The following is a 27,249-nucleotide window of genomic DNA, read 5'->3' on the forward strand; positions in this document are numbered from 1 at the left end:
TATCACGGAGGTCCTCCATCTTTATCCACAGTGGAGGGCCAGAGCCTGGACAGACAAACATAGGAAGGCCCATTTCTCCTTTATTTGATTTGTTTTCAACTTTTCATAAATGTTTTATCACTATCACTTTTTCTAGTTTTATTGAGAAATCATTGACATATCACTGTATAAATTTAAAGTGTAAAGCATGATGATTTGATTTATATGTAGTGTGAAATGGTTAACACAATATGTTGAGCTAATATCTGTCTTCTCATATAGATACAATGAAAAGAAAAAGGGAAAAAACAAGGAAAACATTTCTCCTTGTTTTCTTTAAAGATTTGATTGATTGATTGATTGATTTGAGAGAGAGAAAGTGCGAGCTAGAGAGCCCAGTCAGGGGGAACAGCAGAGGGGGAGGGAGAAGCAGGCTCCCTGCTAAGCAGAGAGCCCCACCACTGGCTCCATCCCAGGACCTGAGCTAAAAGCAGCCTCTTAACCGATTGAGCCATGTAGGCACCCCAACATTTCTCCTTGTAATGAGAATTCTTAAGATTCACTCTTGTAGGTCAAGGTGGCAAGTAGCTTAGACTGGAAATCTGCAGTAGAACATTAAGGCACTATGTAAGTTACCAAAGAAGGTAGAGTGTACTATACAGTCCATTACAAAAGGACCATCCTGTTAACTGGTTAAGCTTATACATGGAATCCTGAAGAAGGGTTAGTCCTTTCTTCTCTCAGTGTTCAAGTTCCTTCTCTTTATGGTTCACCTGTTATGAGTCCCAAGCTTCGCAGAGGTTAATTGGAGAACTCTCTATACTATATTCCTTGCTCCTGAACTGCATCAAGACATCAGGCTTAGTCTTACTCTCTTCAGGAGCCACAAATTGCCACTCTTGCTTAACAAGAAACATTGCTTCTTCTGGACCTTCTCTCCTTCATCCTGCCCATAGTTGCTATAGTTCAGACTTCTATCATTCTGCCTCCATTTGCTGCTTTGTGTATGGCAATTGTTGGATCAAGGGAGTGGGAGATGGAAGAAGGTAAGCTAGAAGGGAAAAGGTCAGATTCTAAGGAAGTGGAAGGGAAGAAAAAGACTTTGAGATGGTTTGACCTCAGGAAGGAGTACCTACAGCAATCCAGACTTCAACTCTCAGAAAAAAACACCAGGCTCAATCTTATGATAAAAAAGCATGTCTGTGGAGCATCTTTCCTGGCTTTAACTTAGATAACAGAAGGATGTGTTACATATGAATGCAAACATTTGAAATAGGCCATACATTTGTAGGCATGTTCTTTACTCTGAATCATTAAGGGCCAAGTGATATACTTGACTAAAATTGTAAAATAAAAGGAAGAGCTGAGACCTCTGAAGAGACCTCTGTGTTTTGCCACAGTAGAGTGTTTCCAGAACACTTCTGGGTGCTGGAAGTCTAAGATCAACATGTCCATAGGTTTGGTTCTCCTGAGGCCTTTTTGGCTTATAGCTGGCCTCTTTCTTGCTATGTCTTCACATGGCCTTTTCTCTGTTGCCTGCCTACTGGTGTCTCTTCTTATAAGGATACCAGTCATACTGGCTTAGGGCTCGCTTCTTAAAGAACCTATATCAAATACAGTCATGCTGAGAGTTAGGGCTTCAACATACGAATCTGAGGGGGATGACACAACTCAGTTCATACAGCCCCTCACTTTCTCATTATACACTGCTAGATTACTGTTTCTGTGATGCTCAGAATAATTCATGCCTGTACCTTACTTCCTGAGTCTTGCCATCTAATACTTATAAAAGAAATCCTCTGATTCCTACTGATGACAACAACAATCATGACTGGAGACAAATTTAACCTAGAAGGGAATTCTGTAGTCTTGAATCAGAGCCAGCTTGGGCAACCCTGTGACAATGGAATATTTCCTTTTGTGAAGTTTGCAGGTTTCTAAAAATGACCAGTTACTACCCAAATTCATATATGGCACATTTGAAGAGTCAGAATGTCAAAGGAATCTCTATTGGGATTTCTCTCATTCTGTGGGAAAATGTGGTAGAGAAGCTCAAATGTGATTTGGGAAAAAGTGACTATTGACAAGAATCTATTCTCATAGAAAATGCTATTGTAGTGTTACTATGTCTTATCACCAGGAATATTTCAGAGATTAAAAAAAAAAATCTATCTGGATGTAATCAGAATAGGTTAATATGGAAATCAGTAGAAAGCCACATTTTATCACTTAGAAGTTGTTGGACGCTGAGATTTGAGCCAGGCCACGATATAGAAAAGTGAGCCAGCTGGATGAAATCCTAACTTCTTGTTGTGCTTTCTTTACTAGTATTGCTTCACATAGGTAAAAATATAAAATCATATTTGGTAAAAAGTACTCAGTGATATTTTCCATTTGTAAATTGTAAAAGAAACATGATGATACACAAAGAGGTAAAGATCCAGAGTAATGTTGAAGTTTTTTTTAAATTGAGGTTGATAGTGAGTTGAAGGAATGGCAGAAGTAGAATTCAGAGCAATTACCCTTTTTTTAAAAAAATACTTTATTTATTTATTTGACAGAGAGAGATCACAAGCAGGCAGAGAGGCAGGCAGAGGGAGAGGAGGAAGCAAGCTCCCCACTGAGCAGAGAGCCCAATGCGGGACTCGATCCCAGGACTCTGAGATCATGACCCAAGCCAAAGGCAGCGGCTTAACCCACTGAGCCACCCAGGCGCCCCAGCAATTACCCTTTTTAAACTATACTCTAAGAATAGGGAAATATGTCTAATAGGAAATAGAAAGTGTTTTCTAGGGGCTGCTGTGAGAATTGCCCATCAAAATGTTTATTGCTTAATATTTCTATGGCTTGGCCGTGATTCATTCTGGGAGACACGTAATTTATTTATCCAGTATATCACTAAATTGCATTAATCTATTATTAAATCTTATTACCTTGTTTTAATTTTATTAACAATATTAATAATCTTTTGTGAACTCTGCTAGCTTTATTGCCCCTGTTTTGGAAGAAAAAAGGAGAGGGGAAAGTATTTACGAGTTCTGCATTGTCTCTGTCTTTTTTGGAAATCCCTTATATCTTCCCTGCTACTCTGACCTAGATTTTAGAAACAAGAAAAAGAAAAGCCCGTTCAATTCTCGATCCCAGAGTTGACAGTCAAAGCATTTATATCCCAGGAAAGCGAGGGCAACATTCCATCAGGATGGGGCACTGAACAGCTAGGCTGGGTGCCAGCTTCAGGCAACCATTATGGCCAAGCTAAAGCTTTACTGGCTGAATACCAGCTTGGCAAATGGCACTTCTCATTTTGTTTCACTATTTTGCTCTCTTCCAAACAAATGAAACAGAAATTAATGGCAGATTCTGCCCTTAGATGCCTTTTGTTAGAAGTCAGGGTTGGGGGAAAGCTTTTGTTGATTTCCATAAAAATAGCCTTTGTCTTCATACAAGGGAGGGTCGGATTTGGCATCCAAAGGCCTGACTCCCTGTTTATGCATTATCAGCAGCTGTCTGCTACCAATCTTGATGACCATTTGACATAGCAATATTAGTAAACAAGGCATCCTTCCAACATGTAAAATGCTTCTTGCTTCACAAATTCCAGTATAAATTAGAAAATGTAGAAAAAGTATTAATGAATAGCAAAGCAGTTTCTATTTGAAGCAGAGAATATTATAAAATTCTATGCCAGCTTTTAATAATAGAAACACATACACACACACACACACACACAAGGATCTGTCTTCTTCTTCCTTAAGTTCTTTGTGTCACATGCATTCTCATGTTTGGTTAAGGAAGACATGAATGCTTTCCAAATATTCAGCAAACAGATGAAAGAAAATCTTTTAAAAAATCTTCTGTAATTAGGACATTATTAGTTTGTAATTACAAAATATATTGCTATTAAATATATCCATGTTTATGTCCATATCCACATCTACAAGTACAAATCTATCTACACTTACATCTATATCTGTATCTATCTCTAACTATACATTTAAAAGTAAGGCTTATTGATTCAGTGCATAGTGACTCTATTGATAGGACATGAAGATAGGTTTGTGAAATTTTATTCTTACTTTGCCTTAAACCCGTGATGAGACTGGATACAGGCCCGGTTTCACAGCCCAGGAATATAACCCCTGGCCTTCAACAGAGTCAACTATTTTTCCTTCATTTTCTAACCATGTGAAAGAAGTACTTGGAGATTAATAAATTGGTGATAGGGATCGATTTTATTTGCACAGTGTGTCTTGGAAAGTGAGTCAGATCATGTATGTCACTTCCCTGGTCAGCTCCTCTAGAGGGCTTGTCATCTTACTTGGAGTAAAAGGTGTGTCCTGTGTGACTTAAAGCCCTACGTGATGGTGCCCCTCACCCCATTATGCGTCACTTCAACAACTACTCTACCCCCTTGACCACTGGCTTGTGGAACCAAACTGGCCTTCCTTGCAGTTCCTGGAACAGGGTGTGCAAGCTCCCACCTTAGACCTTTGCCTCTGCTATCCCTTTGGCCTGAAGAACTTCTGCTCTGTATGGCTCGTCCCTCTTCTTCTTCAGGTGTTTACTTTAATGCCAGCTTCTCAGATGCTACTTTATCAGAATTTGTCATTCGTCTTATTTCTGCTTCCTGCTTTTTCTTCTTGACTTTATTACTTGTGTCCAGTTTATTTAACTTTAACTTGTTTTCTGTTTCCCCCACTGTAATGTAAAAGACTTCATGTGGGCGTCATGAGAACAGTACTGCAATGCTTTGCTCACTGCTGTGTTCTTTGTGTCTAGAACAGTGCCTGCCACATGTAAGTGATCAACAGGTAACCAAGAAATCCTTCCTCTGCTCCTTGACCCTGTATTTCCCAAGAGTATCCCTGCTGTGCTACTAGGGTAATAAAATATCCCTGGTGGGTTGTTTTTTTTAAGATTTTATTTATTTATTTAAGAGATTGAGAGAGACCATGAGTGGGGAGGACAGGCAGAGGAAGAAGGACAAACGGATTCCCCACCAAGCAGGGAGCCCAACATGGGGCTCAATCCTAGGACCCTAAGATCATGACCTGATCTGAAAGCAGATGCTTAACTGACTGAGCCACCTATGCACTCCTATCCATGATGTTTTTATTTCAGATTTTGATAACTTGTTCACCATTGATTTTTTATATTAATTATCTTTAAAAATACTGCATCAAAATATTGTTTATATTTTTGAGGTTTTTTTGTGCCCCATAAATTTTATGCCTGAAGAAAGAGACTCATTTGTCTCATTCCTTTCTCCATAGTCCTGGTCATTGATAAAAAAAAAAAAAAAAAAAAAAAAGGATTCCTTGATCTGTGCTGGGTTAGATAATCAGTATCAAAATATTAATCTTCACTCTGACTTCTTCTCAACCTTGCTTTCATTTGGAACCCTCCAACATGGCACATCTTGTGAAGCTGGGACATTTTGATCTTTCAAACCAATTGTGTCTTTTATTCTGCTCAAATTCTAGGTCTTTTATAGTCTGTTTAAGAAAATAAAAAAACTAGTGTTGAACAAAGAGCTGAAGGATAAAGCTGAAGAATAGTAGATTCAGGAAGATGTGGAAGTGGCACATTTATTAAGAAGAGTTGTGAAACATAATTTGTAATATATCCGCAGTATATCCACTCAGGAATAGCTGAGGTGAACCTCTTTGAACTCGCATCTGGGGACAACCCCACCTCAGTTCTTTACCCATCAGGAAAATGGCTCAACCTCTTGTGATTCAGAAATTATTTTGATATACAAAGGGAAGGAGTCCCATGTACTCAAATGCAAAGAAACATACATTTGAAAAATAATTCAAGTTGATAAGAGAGTAGTAGTGAACAGATGAAATATACATTCAAAAGGAGAGTAGATATATGTTAGAAACCAAGAGGAGTCATGGTAAAAAAGGAAATATATACCTCTCAAAGGCTATTCAGATGTATATCTGAAATAACAGAGAATTGTAGCGTGTGTTCCGGAGAAAAGAGGGAGCATCGCAGTGAGGGAGTAAATTATTGGTTGAAGTTTTAATTTTTGGAATACTCTACCTGACTATGGAGGGACTGATGATGACTTTTCCCATCATTGTCCCCTCAGTGGATGGGCAAATCATTAGGTTTTCACTGCACTGTAAGAGGTGCTGAAGGAGGGAGTCAAGGCGATGGGTTGGGAAGGAAGACCTACCATCCTTCTAGGCAGCAGGAAGACTGTTCATTCTCCCATCTGGGTTATTCATGATTTCCCTGGCCTTACCAGTGGTCTTGAAGTTATTTACTCTGTATCTTCCTAGTTCTCAAAGACTTCATTTTGGTCTTCACTCAGTCATAGGTATTACAAATTAGCCTCTCTGTTTTCTTCTTCTAGTCAATGGCAGCACTTGCCCTCTTCTAGGGAAAGCCTTGGAACTTTGGAAGAGTATCTGTAATGCAGCTGGACATGGGAGACATGAGAGTAACCTATTGCCTATTATAGAGTCAATAAAATCAATTTGCAGCAGGTTGTGAAGGACCCTAACTTCTCAATTGTACTTGGACTTGTTTTTCAGTGTTACAAGAAGCAGAAGTAACTAGGGCATATAATGAGAAACAGTCCTATTGGAAAATCCAGGAACAAATCCCATATTTTTAATTGCTATGTAACCTTTCTTTTTTAATACAATGTCTGGATTAGGATGGGAGGGGTTTGAGGCTGTGGAATGGGATACTAGTCTGGGTATACCCAAAGTTCATTAAGATTTAGTAGGGAAGAGATTTACAAATCTGTCATTGAACAGTCTAATGGTTAGTTTGGTAAAAAGTAAGAAAGAAGCAGTTTAAGAAGAAATAGAAAAATTTTATGTTATGGGTAGTTCTAGTTAAATTGAAAACTTACATTTATTTAATTATCTTAACACTTATAGTGCTAGTATTAGTTTTGTATTTCTGCCATAAAAAAATCGCTATACATTAATGGCTTAAAACAGCCTTTTGTTATCTCACAGTTCTTTTTTTAAGATTTTATTTATTCATTTGACAGAGCAAGCTAGCCCAAGCAGGGGGGAGAGGTAGAGGAAGAGGAAGAGAGAGAGGCAGATTCCCCTCTGAGTAGGGTACACATGTGGGGCTTAATCCCACAACCCTGAGATCATGACCTGAGCCGAAGGTGAATGCTTAACCTACTGAGCCACCCAAGCAGTCCCCCTCACTGTTCTATAGATTAGGTGGTTTCTCTGCTTCAAATCTCACAAGACAGAAATCAAGGCTGGGTTTCGTTCTGGTGGCTCTACATCCCTTTCCTTGAGGACTCTCAGCTGGGGCCATTCCCAACTTCTGGATTCTACCCACATTTTTTGGTTTGTGGCCTCCTTCTTCAAAGACAGCAACATCAGGGAAAGTCTGCCTCCTTCATTTCTCCTGCCTCTTCTGTTACAGTTCTTTGATTTCAGAGGGGAAGGCTCTATGAGTTGGCTTTCAGAAAGTTAAAAAGAGCCTTGTAAAAATTAATTGATTAAACTTGCTTGGAAAAATCTGAGCATTTATATACTAATCATCGGACATGTGTTCTAGAAAATTCTATATAATCACATCCTAATGAGCAGAATAGAAGTCTGGGCACGATTTTAAATGTTCTAGAAAAACCAGGAAAATGTTAGGGCAATGGGAACAAAGTGTAACTCTTCAAATCAGCAGATCTACATTCTAAATATCCTCTGACTTTGAAGGCCCCCTAGAATTACAGCAGGAACTATAAACTTTCCAACCCCAGTCTCTATTTCTCAGATCACATTTTGTACCATAATCGAACTAATTTTTTGAATTTAATTCAGTCCTTCTTCTTTCCTGCTTATAATTCTTCAATAAATATTCTTTGGACAGAATAATCTCTAAACCTCTAAGTGACATACATAGATTTCTCAAAATCTGTACAATATCTAGACTCCTATCACAAGGCTCTTGAATGAATGTACAACCTAAACTCTAAAAAGCCCCACGCTTCTAGCCTTTCATATCATGTGTTATGTTTACTCATAACTCATTCCTTTGCAGATGTCACTTCTTATTTTAATAGAAATGAGTAAGAACATTCCCCATTTCTTTTTGTTTGTTTGTTTGAATATTCAGCAAACCTACTGGTGCATCAGCTTGGTGCCAGACATGGAGGATACAGATCAAAGACACATTTGTTCCTTAAAGAGGCATAAATATAAGGAACAGACAGTAGAAAGTGAGTAAGGTCTGTGGTAGGCAGACCTACCACCACCCCCTGAAGGTGCCCACATGTTTACTTGTTTGACAACAGACACTTTGCAGATGTGATTAAACTAAGCATCTTGATATAGAGAGATTATCTTCAATTATCTGGGTGGGTTCCATCTAGTCATAGGGGTCCTTAAAAGTGGAAGAACTTTCCCGACTGTGGTCAGAGAAGGAGATGTCCTGATGGAAGGAGGATCAGAGAGATGCTGTGCTTCTGGCCTTAAAGATGGAAGAAAGGGGATTAAACAAAGCCAATAGGCAAGGGAGACCTCTAGGAACTGGAGAAGGCAAGAAAACACATTCTTTCTTAGAGCTCACAGGAAAGAATGCTCTTGCTGACCATTTGATTTCAGCCCAGTAAGACCATCATTGCACTTCTGATCTAACAACTGTAAGATGATAACCTTGTGTTGTTTTAAGTCACTAAATTTGTGACAGTTTGCTAGAGCAGCCACGAGAAAATGAACGCAGGCTTTGTAACAGAGTTGATATTTACTGTGTTTCATTGATTCCAGCATAGACTTTCCTGCCAACGTCGAACAGCTGTGAAATTGGGTACTGTCTTCCAATGGCTGTAATCCAGGGAGCAGTCATGTCACGGTTGAAATTATCATTGCCTGCCCATCAGAGTTTGTGGAATAGGCATCAGTGGTTCGCAAGAGAATCCTGAAAATGACATCAGACTGCATTTAAAAGAAACGCTTTATTATCAATGATCTTGGTGGAACAGAGGACACTACTAAGTAGAAAAACATGGCTACTGGTAACTCTGAGGAGAGAAGTGATTCCAAAAATTAAAATTGAAATGTGAAAAAGCTATGGAGAAAAGCTTAGCCAGTTTATTTCACTTATATTTTGAAATATATATACACTAGAAGTATATTGCAAAAGATATAAGTAAGTCTAAATGAGCCCTTTCACAAGTATTAAAATTCTAAGTGATAAAGTGTTGTGTAGTAGTTTACTTTGCAGTTTCCTGTCTGCCTCCCCCCCCCCACCCCTACCCCTCTGTTGACTGATGGGTTTGGAAGGAGGAGCTGGCAGGATGCTTCAGTCTCTTTCTTGTCCTGTCTGTCTGGTTGCAGGGAACATAGATTTCTACTTGCTTCTGGCCAAATAGTGAGCTTGTCAGTGAGGCTCTATTCCTGTGTCAGCTCATGCTGCCTGTTATATGAGCACATGTACTTGAGAGGCAAAATATTAAAAAGCCCACTTGGCCCACAGGTCTGAACCATATGCCCTTATATCACTTTCATTAACTAAAAGGGTGCTACGTTGACCTCTGTCTGCTTGAATTCTGTGCTTGTCAGTTGGTTTGGATAGGCAGGGAGAAGGGAGTGTCATTTATGACCTTCCTGATCGCCGGCGTAGGCTCTCAAGCACAGTGTACAGAAGAGAAACATAAATCCACTGATAGAATAGAATATGAAGGAGAAATACATAAGAGGGCGAAAGAGGTATAGATGAGGGTGGAGGTAACTCATGTAGGGGAAACAGAAAAAGGTTTTGTGGAGGAGGTAAAACTTGACACTAGAGTGATGACTAGGAATTCTTCAGACAGAGAAAAGGGTAAGGATGAAGGAACAGACAACGAAGTCATCACACACATACGCGTGCGCGCACACACACACACACACACATAGCTGGGCATCTCCAGAAAACATGGAGAAATTCATTGTGACTGAACTGAAGCTCAGGTAAGATAGGACTGGTATGAAGCTAGGTCAAGCAGGAAAGGTGGGCGCAAGAAACGATGTGGCACTTAGAAATAAGAAACAGTAAGATTAAGTGTACACTGGAGGTGGAAAATTCTGGCAGCAATGGGCTCTTGTATAGGAGACAAGAAGGGAGGCCATGCCATAGGGCACTTGCTGCTGCAGATTTGCCCTGAAGTGGTGACAGGGGGTGATCCCATGGGGAGTGACACATCTGCCACTCAGGAATATTTGATTGGTTTTACTCTTTTTGAACAAATAAACAGAGAAAACAGAGTGAGGTAAACTTTTCATGGAATGATATTTTGAAATTTTTACATGTGAGGATTTTTGCCTACAAATACCTGTAGGTTCACGGTGACTACAGTTTGGCTAGAGGTAGACTCTTTATGGGTAGGTAGCCGAATAGCCTCCGTGTTCTTGTTCCAATGATCACAATGAAGTTTTAAAATTTCTGTATCTGGTATGAAACTGAGCCTCATAGTTAAAGAAACTTTCCCTGAAGGGAAAAAACAGAACAAAACAAAACAAAACAAAAAACCAAACCAACCTATCTGCCACTTGAAGATGGTAGATGCATGCTGCTTGAGATGACCATCCCATCATATCAAAACGGAACAGAGATGGGGCGCCTGGGTGGCTCAGTGGGTTAAAGCCTCTGCTTTTGGCTCAGGTCATGATCCCAAGGTCCTGGGATCGAGCCCCTCATCGGGCTCTCTGCTCAGCGGGGAGCCTGCTTCCTCCTCTCTCTCTCTCTCTCTCTCTCTCTCTGCCTGCCTCTCTGCCTACTTGTGATCTCTGTCTGTCAAATAAATAAATAAAATCTTAAAAAAAAAAAAAAAACTGAGCAGGGAAAGAAAAAAGCAATGAAGAAAATCTTTTCAAGTAGCCTACAGTGTACAGAGCATTATGAGGTAATTTCGAAGCAAAGGCTGCCATAACCAGGTAAAACGCAGAACTCAGAACAAATGGGAGAAAAGTTAGCTCTTAAAATCTCTGCTTCAGAAAAGAGCAGTCATGGGGGAAGTGAGAGGTGGAGACCATTGTTGGCAGTTGAAGGGGCAAGGAAATGAAACCGGAGAAAGGGAGTGTATAGGAAGAGGAAATTCAGATTCACACTGAAGCTTGTCCATGTTTTATTGGGTAATACTTTAAAGCTGGAAAACCAGACATCATGTTGCCAAGTCAGAAAATCTTTTATGTGCTTTTGGAATCCAGTGACTCCTGGCTAAAGTAATAGTAAATCTTTTTTTACCTTCTCTCTGGGACTGTCAGCTGTGCTCTCATGTTGGCTTTTTAGTGACCTGGTAACTAGTAGTATTTTAAAAGAGGTAGTGCTGTTGCTGGAAGTCACTTTAATATTGTTTGAGAATCATGATGCAGCATTCAGATGAATCTAATGTCCTGATAGGCTAGCGTTTTTGTTTACCATTGTCCTTTGCCTTTAGAAATATCTATTTATCTTTCTTTCTTACTTATAAGCAATTTCTCCAGTGTAGTAACTTACCATAACTGAATATTTACCCATTTACAGGAATTACTTATGCATGTGAAGGCTAATCCCCTAAGTGAACATTAAAAAAAAAAATATATTAAGTAATCTTTACACCCAGCATGAGGCTCAAACTCATGACCCTGAGATCAAGAGTCATGTGCTCTACCGACTGAGCCAGCCAGGCACTCCCCAAAGTGAACATTTTTAATTATCGTTTGAGGCCTGGAACGGTTTTAACATTAAATATTTCATCTGTTGATAAGTAAAATTCTCAGAAAGAAAATCTCAATTTTACTTGTATGTAATTTCAATAGTTTCAACTAATATATCCAGGGAAAATGAATGTGGAGTTTATACCCATTTTAAAATTTGTATCGGCAAATACCTTAGCGTGCTGTAACTACTACCAATTATTCATTATATGAATATCACTATATTATCCCAAATCAGTATTTTAGAAGAATGATTGCTACCTTTGGATGAGATATTATTATAATTTAATTATGAGAAGATTCTTTAAAAGGCACAGAGTTAATTATATCAAATCCTTTTTGTAATTGATAAACTATTTCTTGCATAGGTCACAGTATAACTTGTATATTACCTTTTTACGCTCATTTTTTGGTAAAAGAGTCTGTCCCTTCCTTAAGATTCACTAAATTTTAGAATCCAGACTAGATTTGCAGAACTTTCAGAATTAGAAAAGGACTTTTAGATTATGGCCCTGCATTTCTCAAGAGGACAATCTATACAGCACATTATTCCTGAGAAATGTTCCTTTATAGACATTTCATGGTTAAAAGAGTTTGGGAATCACTGAATATAATATACTTGGAGACCTGCAGTATTCATTTGTATAGTAAAGATTGTAAGAAGGTGTCTTATGAAGTTGGATTTAATTTATTTTCCTCCAGTGTTTCTCAAACCTACTGGATTACTGAAAACTTTTCTCACAGTTCCAGCACTAATATCTTGTAGGGCACAATTTGAGAGAAAAACGATTCAGCCCCATAATAATGTGATTAAGGAATCTAAGATGATCCCAAGGAAGGTTAAGCAGCTGTTTCAAGGTGATGCCGGTGGTATATACCAGGATCTAGAGTAATCTAAATTACCAATGATTAACAGTGAGTGTTCTTATTAGCATGGGGGCATTATGATTCTTCATTTTGAAAAGAACACTTTATAATTTTCTTTTAAATCTCCTGATACCTGATGAGATAAGGTGATACATCACACATTCCTCCTTTAACTTTTTCCATATCATAAATGATATAACAACATAGCTAAGAGACAGAGAGTTTACTTCTAAGCCCTGTCATTGGACCAAAATGAAAATGTTCCCTTCTTCTTAACCACCTATCACACTCACTCCAAATAGAAACACACAAATATTCTCATAATTCCCATCCTCTCCCTTTTATTCATCCCCACACACCTATCTGAGAAACACTTTGGCTTTGATTCCAGGGTTTCCTGACAGGTTTTCGGGCACCTGTAGACACACAGTGCTGCTCTATCTGATTACTCTGGATGAGATTATATGATTATATTCTTTTTTTTCAACTACATTCCTCAAGGTGAGAGTTGAGAAGATTGTTCCCTCGTCTTCTCCTTCATCCTTGTGCTGTGTGACTTTGTGCTGTGATCAACATGACCACTGGTCCTTTGTACTGAATGCATCATTTGAAAGGAATAATTGTTACAGAACCTGGATACCAGAGTTTCACCAAAGAATCGACACTCATTCTTTGCCTATCAGCATCTATTCCATCAATCTCTGGCAGCCAAGCTCACCGGGATGGGCCTCCATCCCCAGATCCAGGACATGGATTATAACCTAATTGTTTCATGTTAAACATCAAAAAGACAATTAATGGACTTTATTTTAAAGATTTATTTAGTAGGGTGGGGGGGCAGAGGAAGAGGGAGAGAAAAAATCATGTTGTCTCCCTGCTGAGCATGGAGCCCACACAGGGCTCAATCTCATAATCCTGGGATCAGGACCTGAGCCAAAAACAAGAGTGAAGTACTCAACCGACTGCACCACCCAGGACCCCTTCATGGACTTGTATTTTGAGCAAATGGAGAGGGAAGCTCCCTTTCCTACAAGACATGGACCTGAAATCCTAGTGAGCTAGAACAGCTATAGTCATTTTTTAACGATGAGGGAAGAATTCGAGAATCCGAGAATATGAGAAAGGAGCCAAGATAGCATAAAGTAGATCCAAGAAATGGAGAGAGAGAAACAAGGTCTTGCTGATATTGGTCTGATCAAGTGGTACTTGAAATACGTTACTCTCAAATTTTTAATGACAGGAACCAGTAAATCTTTTTTCCCTCTAGGATGTGTGGGTGGGTTTTGTCCTATTTACAACAGAAAGTCCTGACTGAAACATATCACTTGTTCTACCACTACATATCTTTGCGGTCTTCAGCTTCTTAGGTTGCATCATTTTCAAAATAAAGGTCATAAACTATTGCCTGAATGATTCCTAATTTCCTTCCAGTTGTAATTTTCCATGGCCCTGCCGTAGCCAGTAGCAGAATTAATGGCTTTTCACTTTCAAGTCTGGGCTCAGAATGTACTCCTTAAAAATCCTTTTATTTGTTGTGAGAGATATGAAGGGCTTTTGATTTATAAAGTTTACACAATTCTGTTCATTGACCCTCAGGTTAGAGAACTGGGATTAATAATTTTTAACTTCTATATCATAAATCAATGCAGTCATTTATAAATGTGATTATAAGATTGCTTAGCCAGGGCCTCAGTCCTGTAGGAAACTTGAGAAAATTAGAAGCAAAAAAATTAGTTATTTTTAAATGTCTGATATGTTCTGATTGGGTGATACCATTTGGTCCATTTAAAGGAAACATATCCATGTTTTAGCATTCACCCTGAAAGCAGAAACAAAAACAAAACAGAGCAATAACAAAATAACAATTTCTGGGCAAAGAAGATGATTTCTTCCTTCCTTCCTTCTCCTCTTCCTATTGCGTATAGGGTGGTAGGCACCCAGCAAAGTATAAAAGAAACAACAGTGCAAAACAATGAGAGATATTTTTATGGAAACTTACAGTCTTGTGAGGGAAAAAGATACAATCAAATAAGTGAATGAACCATAATTACAAATAATCAGTCTTTCTTTGAGGGCAATAATGCAGGGGGTACTATGCATGTGTGAGCCCGGGAGCTGACATGGTAGGGAAGGATTTCCCTCAAAGAGTGCTCTTTGAGCTAGGATCCACAGCAAAACTGGGACAGAATAATGAAGGAGATCCTGGTGTTCGTGCACTAGGCAGAGGGTAGAGCATGCCTGGGTCTGAGATATGAAGGAGCATAGCATGTTTAAGAAATTAAAATAGAATAGTCCGACGTGGTTGAAGTACAGACAAGGAAAGAAAGAGCAAAGCCGAGGCTGCAGTCCAAAGCAGGAGGTCTCACAGGACTGTGTAGGCTAGGTCAGAGGGTTAGGTCTTTTCGTGAAGGACGATGAAAAGACATTAACTTTGAAAACTGGAAGGGACACCATCAGACTGGCATTACACTTGATCACTTTGTAGCGTAGAAAATGACTTAAGGAGGCTGCGCTGAGAGTGGATGCTTTGAGATCAATGAGAACATTCTAGCAGTTCAGGCCAGAGATGGGCGGGGTTGTACTTGGGGACTGTGGGGTGGATGGGGAGAAAATATGTCAGGCTCTACTGAGGAGGTAAACGGAGAGAACTTTTTAAGGTTTTATATCTCATTTACCTTTGAACCCTAAGAATCTAGCACAATGCCCAATATTAAACAATGAACAAAATAATTATTGAGTATAAATATAATAGTGACTCTGTACTGTTTAAGGATACCCGACTCAAGAGATAATTATTTAAATAAATATTGACATACTCAACACAGTTATTCTCCCTCCTTTAGGAAATGTTAGTACAGTCCTAATAAACCGTAGAATTGAATTATTATCATGTGTAAACAGCCAGTGTGGCTTCCATAGACCCAGATCCCTACATTTTTCTTTTAGCTGTGTAGACAGTTACTGGCTGTGGTTTTCAGCTTAAGTAGTCAAGAGTCCCTTGCGTAGATGATGACTCTTCTGGAAACTATTCTAAATTCATTTACTTTAAACATAAGGAACCATTTCCAGGAAATAACAGTCTTTTTGGCAGGAATTTTTATCACCAGAAACTCAGACATTTTACAGAATGTAACAAATAAGTAGTATAAATATGGCATATTTAAAGGGAATTTTAATTTTAATTAAAGTCTATCCCCCATTTTTAAACAAATCTTGTTAAAAATATTTCCTCCCCTTAAGATGGTTATAATTTTAGGGCAATGTCCTCTCACAAAAGACAGAAGTATCTGTGATCCAATGTAAATGTAACACCTTAAGTGCAAACGTAAAGCAAAATTCAATGAATAACAATATTTTAGAGCTAAATCTGGTCTGAAATATTTTAATGAATAGATTTATAACCTTTATTTCTTTGGGAAATTTTCTCTCTTTTCCAACATATAGGAGGTTTATCTCTAATACAGAATAGCATTTAACATAAAGTTATATTAAGGTGTTAACAATAAAGGCTAGATATCAAACCATACATGCATCTGTGCATGAAGACAAAAGAATTTCAGGTCACCATTCGTTTACAAACCCTTTCCTTTCACCACAGCTAATAGTGCTTCCTTTTTTCCACAAGATATTATATAAAAACGTAGTCATAAAATATACAGATTTTCATTGATTCCCAAATTCATAATGAATTTGCCTTCATTGGAATAGAAAGCTTCCCCAAGATTATCTATTTGCACACTGGCAATCCAGGAAAAGCCCCTGATCCACCCTTAAGACCTATTATTTCTGCTGTTACAGGCTGCTTGTGGTGGGAAGGCACTTCACCTCTTCCCATGGCACACCCCAAGGATCTTTGTTTGACACTGAACACTGTGATTTTTCACTTGCCCAGGCTAACGGGTACCCAGAGAGCTGGTACAGCTTTAATTCTGGGTGTTGTCTGTGTGGGTATTTCTGCAAGAGATTAGCATTTGAATCAGTAGACTGGATAAAACAGATCCACTCTCACTCAAGTAGGCAGAATCATCCAATACCTTGCGCCTGAAAGGAAGGAAACCAGGAGAATGGTGAATGCTCTCTCCTTTCTTGAGCTGTGGACCTCCACCTTCTCATGCCCTCAACCATCAAAGCTCCTTGTTTCTCGGGCCTTCAGACTCTGGATTTACACCAGCAGGTCTCCCGGTTCTCAGGGCTTCACCCTCAGACGGGGAGTTGTATATACCATTGATTCCCCTGGTGCTCAGGTCTTTGGACTCAGATGAAATTGTACTGTTGACTTTCTTGATTCTCTAGCTTGCAGAAGGCAAATGGTGGGACTTCTCAGCTTCCATCTTCCATGATCATGTGAGCCAGTTCTTGTAATAAATCTCCTCTATTCATCTATTATCTCTCTCTCTATCTCTCCACCTCTCTATCTATTAGTTCTGTTTCTTTGGAGAATGTGACTAAGACATATACCTTAGGCTCAACCATGAGAATCTGAAGGCAATGTCATAAAGGCAGCCCTTTTGGATGTCATTAAATGCTAAGTAAGATCCAATACCAGTTACTGCCACGTACCCTCTTCTATTCCCTTATCCTCTCTGATGTCTCATGGTCTCCAGCTCTGTCAGCTAGCAAAGTAGTTTGCATCTTCTTTTCCCAACATTTTCTCCCCCAGTGTGTGTATAAAATTTATCAATCCAAAATGTATGGCTTTCTTTCTTTCTTTTTTTTAAAAGATTTTTGTTTATTTAGTTGAGAGAGTGCACGCAGAGGGAGACAGAGAAGCAGAACCCCACTGAGCAGAGAGCCCAGTGCAGGGCTCAATCCCAGGACCCCAAGATCATGACCTAAGCCAAAAGTAGTCACTTAGCCGACTGAACCACCCAGGCACCCAGCATTCTTTTGATATAGTTTATTTCTAAAATCTAAGAAATATTCTAATTTAATCTCCTTTTTTTATATTAAAAAAATTTAATGTGGAAACTTAGTCACAAAGAATGAAGATGGCTCAGTTAAGGTCATGAAGTGAATTAAGAGCCGGCCTAGGATGGCAGCACACATCTCTCTATTCCGTAAAAATTTACATAGATAAGCAAAGAGCATCTTAACATCATAGGGCCAAGAAAAAAGTTAAACAGTTTGATACATGTAACATAAAACCATTTACATAAATTAAAAGTTTAGGCATTAAAGTGGCAGTCCACACTAAAGAAGTGAGAATATTTGCCTTCGGGGTGGAGGCAAGGGAATGGGAGTAAACATGAGGAAAAAGTACAATAAATAACTAGAAACATGATAGTTATGGTTCAAATACGATAATGAGCCATGAACTGAGTATAATTTTCTATTTGTCTTTTCCTTAGATAACCTTTTACTGCCAAGAATCGAGCGATCTTTCTGTCACTCGTGGCCTACACAATCCTACCAAATGCAACTTATACCTGAAACTTTTATACAAGTTTATAAAATTAATTGGTTATCTGAACCAAACGAAGTGTGTAGTACTCAACTTGGCAGTAGGGGAAAAGGAAAGTAGGGTGCCAGTGAATAGAGAGAAGGGGAAAATACGAGCATCATTTATAACAGAAAACCATTTTATTTCTGCTGGTTGGTATAGCCGTGATGCGTGAGCATTAAATCTAACCATGGGTTAGAAAGGGATCTTACATTAAATGACATGAAGTGTCACAAATACATTCTAGGTGTTTTTACTAAAGGAAAAATATTTAAAATTTTAATCAAGGGCAAAAATATACACTATATTCAAAGACATGCTTCTCAAGAGCCTTTTGTAAACTAATTTTTAAAGATACAGTTCAGTGCAAAACAAAGTTCTTTGCTTCCATGTGAAAAATAAAGAAATAAATATGACAAATAAATATGACAAATATAAATAACTGAAGAAAAGAAATAAAGATAAAAGTTTTGACTAGCATTGACTTTTTTCGTACAGCTCAGTAATACCGTTTCTACTTTGGCCTGGATCAAATCAACAGAAAAGACTATTGATGCACCTGGGGTTATATAGAAAATGTAACCGAAGCCACAGAGTCTCAAAATGAGTTCTAAGGGACGCCTGGGTGGCTCAGTTGGTTAAGCAGCTGCCTTCGGCTCAGGTCATGATCCCAGCGTCCTGGGATCGAGTCCCACATCGGGCTCCTTGCTCTGCAGGGAGCCTGCTTCTCCCTCAGCCTCTGCCTGACATTCTCTCTGCCTGTGCTCGCTCTCTCTCCCTCTCTCTCTGATAAATAAATTTTTTAAAAATCTATTAAAAAAAATGAGTTCTAAAACATCACCTTAGAGGCACCTGGGTGTCAGTGAAGTGTCCAACTCTTGGTTTTGGCTCAGGTCATGATCTCAGGTCCTGGAGATCGAGCCCCTCACTGGACTCCACAGAGAGTTTGCTTCAAAGATTCTCTCCCTCTGTCTCTCCTACTATTGCCATGTACACGTGTGCACATGCACTCTTTCTCTTGCTTTAAAATGAATAAATAAATCTTTAAAAGATCACCTTAAAGTCTATGACATAATAGGAAATTAGTCCTCTATTACAAAGATAAGAAATTTTTAGCTCCTCTCAGGTATTTTGTTACTCGGTAATCCCTTCTGTGAGCTTTAAAAATAATTTATAAACCATTTGGTTGAAATTATAGATGCCATACCAGAAGACTCAGTGGTTTGAGCTTTAAAAATGAGTCTCTCTTTCCTGCCTTTTAAACACATTTCCACCTGTGATACATTTTTCCTACTCAACACTTTTCCCTGGAAAATGCTGCTTCTGAATTTTATTGCTTTGAAATGTACTAGATAAGCTGCTAGTCTTAACCTGCTTGCAGATAGAGCAAACATTCCAATTTTCTAAGGCATCTACTCAAATATGTGTGTTTTATTACTTTTAGTAGAGTTCTGGCACCAGCAATGTTGTCCTTTGGATAAAAAAAAAAAAAAATCTGATACCTAAAGTTTCATTTATCGGTGGTTGAAATGCAGGAAATAAAGTTTGCAGTGGCGACAAAAACAAGAATCCTGGAGGATCTGTTGTGCCATTAAGATCAGCCCAATACTATCAGTTATATTTAATTACATGCCTTTATGTTATTACACATGCATGTTGGTTCTTGCACAGATAGTCGTTCCGGAGTATTTTAGGTTTGCCTTCAGGCCTAATAATGTGCTGTATTTTGTTGGAAGTTAAGATTGCACCAAATCCTCTTGCAGACCCGCGTATCTCCTAATCTACCCTTTGTTAAATATTGTTAATACGATCATATATTATGTGATACTGTAATCGGAAGCAGGAAAGAGGCGAAAGGATATTTCTGCTAAGAATGTAGAGACTTTGGCATGTTTTTATATTCACAAATGTTATTTATTTGTTTAGAGATTATTATCTTTTAAAGGTTTGTAGGGCAAATCTTTGGATTTCCATTAGATTTTCTATGTAAATCCACTAGATTGAATCTGGCAAATTATATACCAGAACATTCTCCTTGGTCTCTTTTCTACATTTAGTGACCTAGGGCAAAGCACTTAACATCCGTAAACCTCGGTTACCCCATTTGAAACTGAGACAAATCCCCCTAATAAGGCAGATTACTCTTAAAAAACATTCATGGAGTTTATACCCATGAACAATATAGTAATTTTTTAAATTTTGGGGTCCAAAACTTCCTCTCAAGATGATATTGCTCAAAAAATCTTCATCTTGAATGAAAAGAATTGTGACCCTGAGATAATAATGAATATATTATATACATATTAGAAACAGAAATGACTTCAAAATTATTTGATTTAATAAGGACCTTTATTATTAAGCTATGAGGGATTACCTCACCTTTATATGGAATTATTCTACAGTAATTTATGGAAGCATGTTTTCAATTGTATCTGACACAATAATCAAAACTGCTCACTAAAATATGAAGTAAATAAATGTCACCTTGAGCTTTGTATAGCTCTGATGCAAGGCCCATAAACTATTTAGAATTCATTAATACTGTAATTCTATTTGTTTCATACTGGATTTCCATGCCTCCATAAAAAGTAATTTCTATAGAGTTATTAAAAATCATATAGATTTGTGTTATTTCTTCTTTTATGGTAGAGAAAAAGATATGTTTGGCAGCATGTTCTAATTTATATAATTTATTACAAATTAAACTCAGATTTCTTTTATTACCTGGGTAAATTCCAAATAGCTTTCTTTTTATTTTTGTTCAGTCACCAAAATGATTACCTTGGGGAACAGAGTGAGCTGTTCTAGAATAATTCTAGAAGCACCTCTTTGCATTAAACAAATCCAATAAAAAGTCCAGGAAAACCTGGTTGAGATGCCATAGATATCTGAGTAAATTTGATTATAAGAATTGTAAATGATTTCCGTGGAGGAGGGGAGCAAAAGTGAATCATGAGCTGTTCACCAGCCTTTGTTGTTGTTGTTGTGTATATTATACTATTCCTTTCCCTAGACATTTTGTTTTGGGGTTTTTTTTGTGTGTTTTTAAAATTTTATGTATTTGTTTTTTTCAAATTCCAGTATACTTAACATATGGTGTTATATTGTTTCAAATGTATAATATAGTAAATCAAACATTCTATACATTACTCAGTGTTTATCACAAATAGTATGCCCTTAGCCCCCTTTATCTCTTTCATCTATACCCTCACCCACCTTCTCTCTGGTTACCACCAGTTTGTTCTCTAGAGTTAAGAGTCTGTTTTCTCATTTGTTTCTTTTGTCCTCGCTTGTTTGTTTTGTTTCTAAAATTCCACATACCAGTGAAATCATATGGTATTTATCTTTCTCTGAATGACTTCTTTCATTTAGCATTACACCCTCTAGATCCATGTTGTTGCAAATGGCAAGATTTTATTCTTTATTCTTTATTGTATGTCTGAGTAATATTCCATTGTGTGTGTGTCTGTGTGTGTGTGTGTGTACACACGACTTTTTTTTATCCATTCATCTATCGATGGACACCTGAGTTGCTTCCATATTTCGGCTATCACAAGTAACGCTGCAGTAAACATAGGGGTGAGTGCATATATCTTTTCAAATTAGTGTTTTCATATTCTTTGGGTAAATAGTAGTGGAACTACTATATCACATGGTAATTCTATTTTTAATTTTTTGAGGAAACTCTGTACTGTTTTCCGCATTGGCTACACAAGTTTGCATTCTCACCAGCAGTGCACAAGTGTTCCTTTTATTTCACAGCCTCACCAGCACCTGTTGTTTCTTTCATTTTTAATTTTAGCTATTCTGATATTCTGACAGGTGTGAGGTATATCGCATGATAATTTGGATTTGCATTTCCCTGATGATGAGTGATTTGAGCATCTTTCCATGTGTCTGTTCGTCATCTGTATGTCTTCTTTGGAGAAATATCTGTTCCTGTCTTCTGCCCACTTTTTAGTTGGATTAATTTTTTTGGTGTTGAGTGGTATAAGTTCTTCATATATTTTGGATACTAACCCCTTATTGGATCTATCAATTGCAAAAATCTTCTCCCATTCAGTAGGTCATCTTTTAGTTTTGCTGATTGCTTCTTTCATTGTACAGAAGCTTTTTATTTTGATGTAGTCCCAATAATTTATTTTTGCTTTTGTTTTGTTTTCCTTAGAAGATATACCTAGAAAAATGTTGCTACAGCTGATGTCAAAGACATTACCCCTGTGCTATCTTCTAGGTTTTTGTGGTTTCAACTCTCACATTTAGGTCTTTAAAACTACTTTGAACTCATTTTTGTGCATGGTTTAAGAAAGTGGTCCAGTTTCATTCTTTTGCACGTAGCTGTCTCCTTTTCACAACACCATTTATTGAAGAGACTGTCTTTTTCCCATTGAGTATTCTTGCCTCCTTTCTTATGAATGCATTGACCACATAATCGTGGGTTTACTTCTGGGCTCCCTATTCTGTTTCATTGATCTATAAGTCTATTTTTGTGCTAGTACCACACTGTTTTGATTACTTCAGGTTTGTAGTATATCTTGAAATCTGGGCTTCTGATACTTTCATTTTTGTTCTTGTTTTTCAAGATTGCTTTTGCTATTCAGAATGTTTCCATACAAATGCTAGGATTATTTGTTGTAGTTCTGTGAAAATTGACTTGATATTTTGATAGATACTGCATTAAATCTGTAGATTTCTTTTGATAGTATGGACATTTTAACAATATTTGTTCTCCCAGCCCATGAGCATGGAATACTTTTCCATTTATTTGTGTTTTCATCGTTTCTTTTCCCAATGTTTTATAGTTTTCAGAATACAGATCTTTCACCTCTGTGGTTAAATTTATTCCTGGGTATTTTATTATTTTGGTACAGTTGTAAATGGGATTGTTTTATTAATTTCTCTTTCTGCTATTTCATTATTAGTGTATAGAAATGTAACAGATTTCTGTATATTGATTTTATATCCTGCAACTTTACTGAATTCATTTATTAGTTCTAATAGTTTTCCTTCTTTTTTTTTTTTAAAGATTTTATTTGTTTATTTGACTGATGAAGATCACAAGCAGGCAGAGAGGCAGGCAGAAAGAGAGGGAGAAAGCAGGCTCCCTGTGGAGCAGAGAGCCCGATGCGGGGCTCGATCCCAGGACCCTGGGATCATGACGTGAGCCAAAGGCAGAGGCTTTAACCCACTGAGCCACCCAGGTGCCCCAGTTCTAATAGTTTTCTGGCAGAGTCTTTAGTTTTCTATATATATCATTATGTCATCTGCAAAAAAGTGAAAATTTTACTTCTTTCCTACCGATTTGGATTGGTTTTTTTGTTGTTGTTGTTTATTTATTTATTTATTTATGTTTGTTTAGTCTACATATAGTACATCATTAGTTTTCGATGTAACGTTCTAATTGCAAGGACTTCCATACTATGTTAAATAAAAGTGGTGAGAGAAGACTTCCTTGTCTTGTTCCTAAATTTAGGAGGAACGCTTTCAGTTATTCACCGTTGAGTATTAGGGTAACCAAAAATGGGAAATCGGTTATTTTATGTCTTTGCCCACCTTTATGCTAAACATGGTTACTTTCTCTTCCTCTACCACTCAAGTTCAAAAAGCAGGTAAGTATCTCCAATGGAGAGCTGGGGTGGCAAGACCTAGAGTTGAGGTAGATGTACTTTTTCTGCTGAAGGAATTCAAGAAGAGTTACAACCAAAACCTAGCCTGCTTTTCAGAATTTGGAAGAAGCAATCTCCTCTTTGTCTCAAGGCCTTTGCCTCCATCGCTGGTCTCTTTGGAATACTCTTGTCCTACATTTTTCATTTTGCTAAGTAGTTTGTCTAACATATCAGTAAGGCAGAGATGCCAACATATAGTCTTTGAGACAGAGTCTGAAGCTGCTACTTTGTTTTTATATTGATGACACCTCCATGTGTGGGCCTGTTGTCTGTTACTAGAAGCATTTCTGTCCCTAGTATGTATGCATGTCTGTGGCTTGGCATTGCATAGGTAATAGTGCCCCTTAAAACTGTAGTTTTAAACAGTTTGACCAGACTTCATGCTAGAAAGAAATGGAGAAGTGCATTTTTTTTTCTCAAATAGTGATAAGCTAAACTTTAATCATATAATTTTGTCATCTGAAATTATTCAGAGTAAAACTAATGAATTAGATTAAAGGTTTTCAGTTTTACTTGTTTTTATTTCTTTTTAGATTGATGATAAGATAAAAATTAAACCATTTTGGGAAGTAAGATAGAGAAAGGTCCAACCTATTAAGAGCTGTTGTAGACTGACACACACACAAACACAGATTCATAACAAACTTTAAAACTTTAAAACTTTTAAAACTTTAAAACTTTTAAAAAAAGTTACATTCTTTTAACTATTGGTGACAGTAGTAAGAGTGATTTTAGTGGTATAGCAGGGGTGGAATTCAATTAGAGGTTGAGTTAAGGAATGAATAGGAAATAAGTAAATGAAGGTGGATCTCAAGACTCTTTGATAAAACATTAACCATGAATAGAAGACAGATTTAAGGAGGTTCCCTGAGATGGACAGAAACAATATGAAGTGAGACAAATTCAGGAGAGGTGGACCAGAAATATAAAGATGAGGCAGCAGGTCCAACCTCTTTCTCTCAGATCATAGAAGAGAAGGCAAAATTGTATGGAAGTGGGTAAATATGTATGGTGTAGTGAAATTATCTGAAAGGTGAAGCTGAGGACATTTGCTAATGGCTGAAGGTCACTTTTTTTTTTTTTTTTTAAGTGTAAAATGAAGAAGAACTGGATGGGGCAGGGTGCTAGGAGAGATGAGACCTTTCTACAGGTCCCTCAGATAAGCCCTTTCCATTCCCTACTCTCTAATTTCTCCATATTTGTTATGAATCTGCGTTTGTGTATGTGTCAGTCTACAACAGCTCTTGATAGGTTGGACCTTTCTCTATCTTACTTCCCAAAATGGTTTAATTTTTATCTTATCATCAATCTAAAAAGAAATAAGAAACAAGTAAAACTGAAAACCTTACTTTGGTTAGGCCTCATTTATCTGATCTATAGTTAAAGATTGCCTAAAGCTATGAATGTAGTTTCCATATAACTGAAACATCATCCAAACTAGAAATCCAGAATGAGAAGATGAGAAACAAATAATTTTTGATGGAAAATTTTTTAAAGGGTTGCTAACGTTGGCCTCACGTGTCAGTAGTTTGGGGAATGTACTTTCCTATCTAAGCTCTTTCACTTTTTCCCCGGCTACGTCATAAAAGGCGCTGCCAAGTGCCATGTGTGTAGCCATGTTAGGACTCCTATGAAGCTGACACACAAAACTAACAAGATAGGAACACAATGTCTGATTTGTAAGTAAAAGTAAATTACTATCTATTTATAATAAATATCAACATATAGCTAGTAAATATCTCTAATATGAAAACCCGCTTTATTCAATATATATCCCCCACATGTTCAAAATCATTGCTATTTACTTCAGAGTACCTTTTTATAGCATAAGACAGTAACAGTCTTCGATATCTGCTCAGGGGCCACCTGCCACTCTCGCTGTCATCTTTGCAAATATTCTTAATAATTAGTTAACATTCTTAATAATCATTTGAAAATCTTATTAGCACTTAGGATGTATGGGTGCTACTAACATATGTTCTAATAGCAGAAAATTGCTCTTGTTAGCAAACTCTCCTGGTAATTTGGCTATATGTAGTCCTCAGAACACTCCTATAGATGGCTAGTATTTTCTGTTTATCCCTACCAGCTTAGCTGGAAGCAGGCTAAATATATCCCTTTTAATTATCATACATCAGTAGTCTAACATTTTTAAAACCAGTTGGCAATTTTTCTTATAGACAATTTTGCATTTATCTTCTGCTAAGACTTAGTCCCTGCTCCAGAGCTGTTCTGTTATACAGCATTACACATTCTATACTTCATTGTGTCATTTCATTCAAATATACCATATAACCTCTTATACATAACACTTATTTACTTGTTTCCAAATGACGCAAAATTCACACTAAATTCAAGTTGATATAAAATGTGTTATACATGTCCTTACCTTTTTAAACAAAATAAACTCAACATAATTTAAATGATTCTTATTAGCATCCACTGTTCAACTATTAGGCAATATAATTTCTTCTATTACATTTTCTGTGCCATCTTTTTTTTTTTTAAGATTTTATTTATTTATTTGACAGAGATCACAAGTAGGCAGAGAGGCAGGCGGAGAGAGAGAGGAAGGGAAGCAGGCTCCCTGCTGAGCAGAGAGCCTGATTCGGGGCTTGATCCCAGGACCCTGGGATCATGACCTGAGCTGAAGGCAGTGGCTTAACCCACTGAGCCACCCAGGTGCCCCTCTGTGTCATCTTTTAATGTAAGATTGTCATCTGTTATTTTTCCTGCTGGCATTATGTTTGCCTCATGGAATCTACTGAGGAATTATCTTTCAGGGAGTCCTTGGTGCCTCAGTTGGTTAAGCCTCTGCCTTCAGCTCAGATCATGATCCCAGGGTCTAGGATCAAGTCCCACGTCAGGCTCCTTGCTCTGTGGGGAGCCTGCTTCTCCTCTCCTCCCTTTCATACTCTCTCTATTGCTATCTCTGTCTCTGTCTGTCAAATAAATAAATAAAATCTTTAAAAAATAGAATTCTCTTTCAAGAATCCATAGGATGTTTCTATATTGACCTTATGTCACTTGCCATATTTAGTAATAACTTTTTATACATTTTTAAAAGATTTTATTTATTTATTTGACAGAGAGAGACACAGCGAGAGAGGGAGCCCAAGCAGGGGCAGTGGGAGAGGGAGAGGCAGGCTCCCTGCTCAGCAGGGAGCCCGATGCAGGGCTTGATCCCAGGACCCTGGGATCATGACCTGAGCCGAACGTAGGCTTTTAATGACTGAGCCACCCAGGCACCCCTATACATGTTTTAATATACCCAATATATCATAAACTTTTTGAGAAAAGAAATTCTGAATAAATAATCTCTACATTTCTCTAATACCCAAGTGTCTTGCCCACATAGGTGCTCAGTAAATATTTGTGGTATAATCAAGTTAAATAGTAGTGAATAAATGGTAAATGGTAAATAAGAATCCAAAAGGCTATGAATGAGGGGCTAGCATTAAAGTATATGTATATCTTTAGTGCAGGGAATTTATGGCATACCTTTAGGATACTAAGAACATCTTTGGTATCACTGGGTTTCAGAAAGTTAAGGTTGTTGAAAGACCAAATTATTTTAAAGTGTTGTAGTTCTATTTTTTGGTCATTGAAAATAGATATGTTCTAGGTATTTGCAAAT

This window comes from Mustela nigripes, chromosome 12 (genome assembly GCF_022355385.1).
Source record: "Mustela nigripes isolate SB6536 chromosome 12, MUSNIG.SB6536, whole genome shotgun sequence".
Classification (NCBI taxonomy): Eukaryota; Metazoa; Chordata; class Mammalia; order Carnivora; family Mustelidae; genus Mustela; species Mustela nigripes.